The sequence below is a fragment of the Pediculus humanus genome, genomic scaffold (assembly GCF_000006295.1).
Source record: "Pediculus humanus corporis 1103172108303 genomic scaffold, whole genome shotgun sequence".
Classification (NCBI taxonomy): domain Eukaryota; kingdom Metazoa; phylum Arthropoda; class Insecta; order Psocodea; family Pediculidae; genus Pediculus; species Pediculus humanus.
This window is the reverse complement of record NW_002987872.1, coordinates 41,027-44,200: the sequence shown is the minus strand read 5'-3', so window position 1 is coordinate 44,200 and position 3,174 is coordinate 41,027.

Sequence of the window (3,174 nt, the reverse complement as noted above, 5' to 3'; positions counted from 1 at the left end):
AAACTCATGTGAAGTATAAAAAAAAAAAAAAAAAAAAAAAAAACCCAAAGTGGTGGAATCGTTCTTCTGTGTTAAAATTTCACTTTCAAAAATTATTTTTATTTACTTAAAATTTTTTTTTTTTTTCTTAAAAATTTCCAAATCGTCGAGTTTTTATATTTTTTCCCAACGGCAAATAATCTTTAATCATGCAAAACCGGAAATAGATAAATTTTATTTATTCGAATTTCAGTTGTGTCAGTTGTCAAACAAACAAACAAACAAATTTTTCTAAGAAAAAACATTTTGAATGACATTTTTTTTTTTTTTTTAAATCTTTAACAATTATTTAAAATTTTTTCTAAACAAACAAACAAACAAACAAACGACAAACAACAAAATACAAAATTTCATATTTTTTTTGCTAAGGATTACATACATTCAAATAATAATTGATTTGATCGAAGCAAATAATAAAAAAAAAAAAAAACAAATTTTTTTTTTCAAATGAATTTTTATTTAAAAGAGAGAAAGAGAGAGAGAGAGAGAGAGAGAGAGAGAGAGAGAGAGAGAGAGAAGGAAACTACCAAAACAAATGTTGTCAATTTAAACTTATAACAAAAAAATAACAAAGGATTGGATTTGTTTAAAAAACAATTTTAAACATTTTTCTTTCTCATTTTGTCTCTCGTTCGATCGAGTATTTTTTTTAAAAAACAAAAATGGCGCCAAAAAAATTTAAATTCAAAAAAAAAATAAAAAATAAAAAAAAGTTAAATTTTTTCTGTTTTTTGGGGAGTGTTACGTTACACGAACAATCATATTAAAATCTCACGTAAGACAAAAAAAATAAAAAAATTATTATTATTATTATTATTATTATTATTAATAATAGTAATAATAATGATGATAATGATAATGATAATAAAAAGAAATTTTTTTTTTTTTTATTTACTTCGTGATCAAGTCAGCCAAGTCTCAGATTTTAATAGAAAGTGAATTTGAAGAAAAAAAAATTTTTTTTTTTTTCTTAACAACAATCACTATTTTGAAATTTTCGCCATTTTTCTTTCTCTCTCTTTTTCTCTCTTTCTCTCTCTGTCTGTTTTATTGAATGTTATGATAATAAATTATACATATCGGGTAAAAACAGAGAAAACAAATGATGACGATGATGACAATGATGATGAAAAAGGTGTTAGAATTCGTTCGTTCATTCATTCACGAATATAAAATTTTTTTTTTTTTTTTAAAGCAGAAGACGAGAATTATATCGCGTGACTTAACACTCAATAGATAATAATAATAATAATAATAATTTCTTTTTTTGTTAAAATTAATTAATCAACGTTATAGTTTTTTTAAGAAAATATTTATAATAAAAAATTATTATTATAAAAAAATAAAAAATTTTTTTTCTTATGTTTTTGACCTTCATGAGTTGTTGTAACTAATTACTTTTCTCTCTCTCACTCTCCCTCTCTCTCTCTCTCTTACATACACATATTATTAAACTTTTTCTTTTTCTATCTTTTTTTTTATTATTGTAGAAAGTTAAGTTAATCATTTATTATTAAAAAAAAAAAAAGTAAAAATTTTCATTAAAAAAAAAAAAGGAAACGGAAATGTTTGTTTTATTTCGAAAAGATTTTTTTTATTATTATTATTTTGCAAAATTATTTAAATTGTTTAAATGACGTTGTAAAGGTCACGTGTCTCTTGTTTATAAAAAAAAAAAATCAAGTTCAGGGGCGTGCAATGATTGCCTTGATAAAATTATCTCATTAAAATGTGGGAAGAAAGAAAAATCCCGAAAAGGATTTTAATCGGTGAAAGTTTTTCTTTTCATTTTCCTTTTTTCCCTTTTTCCTTTGACTATTATTACTACTCTTACTTCCTCCTCCTCATTTACCCCCACGTAAAATTTATTTATTTATTTATTTAAATCGTTGTGAATTTTTCTTTTCTTTTTTTTCCAGTTTTTTTTTCTTCTTCTTCTTCTTTTTATTTCGTTATGCTTTCACCATTTTTAACACCTTTTAACCTTTGCATGCCTTTTTTTTTCATCCGTTCGTGGATACTCCGAGAGTTTAAAAAAAAAAACTCATCTCATTATTATATTTTTTTGAAACAACCCGTGTGAGTTTTTTTTTTTTTTTGTTTGCCTTTCAAACAGCTTTCTAATTTTTCTTATTATTATTTTTTCTTGGGACTTAATCTTCGTATTTTATCAATCTTAAAACTTTTCAAAACTTTTTTTTTTTTACAAAAATTTTTATTTCGTATAAGAAGGCGATGGAAAAATTAAGGAGGAGATGGGGAAGAGGGGAGAAAAGAGGAGAGGAGGGGAAATCGATTGTTTTGTCATTTTTTTTGTTATTAACATAAAGATTTATAAACGTCGACGTGATTTCTCATTCGTTTAGCTTTCTCTTGGCAAAAAAAAAAAAATAAAAAGTTAAACATTTAAAATTTATTGCGTAACGATAATACGAATTTAATAATAATAATAATAATAATGATAATAATTGTTAAATAAACCATCACGTGAAAAAAAAATAAAAAGGTTTTAAAAAATAAAAATGGCATATGTTTTATTATTTATCAATGGGTAAGAAGGAAAAATTGTACTTATGTAATTTTTTCGGGGTTTCCCCTAAAAAATGATGATAATTTTTTCTTTTTTAAATTTCGTAATAGAGTACCGGGTACTACCTGATTACGAATAATTTTTTTTTTTTATTAAAACGAGTAAAAATGTAATTAACGAGTCATAGAGACCTAAAAACATATTTTCCATAATAAAAACGATTGATATATATTTTCCTGACTTTAAACTTGTTAATTATAAAATGAAAGAATTAAAAATATATTAAGAAAAGAAAAGAAAAGATCCATGACGTAGTCGTTAAATTTTTTTTTTTTTTAATACTTAAGGATAAAGGTTTGAAAGATGTAAAAAGTTTAAATTAAAGTTTTAAGACAACCATTTTATTTTATCTATGAAATTAAAAATATAAAACTAATCTTAAACAAAACCTTAAAACTAAAAATAAATATTTTTTTTTGAAATTACAAATCCGCCCCGCCTCCTCCCCCCCCGAAAAAAAAAAATTTTAAGCAGAAACCATCGATTTTCTGTCGATTTCCCCCTACGGTTTAAATATGCACACTCCGGGAAAAACTTTAAAAAGA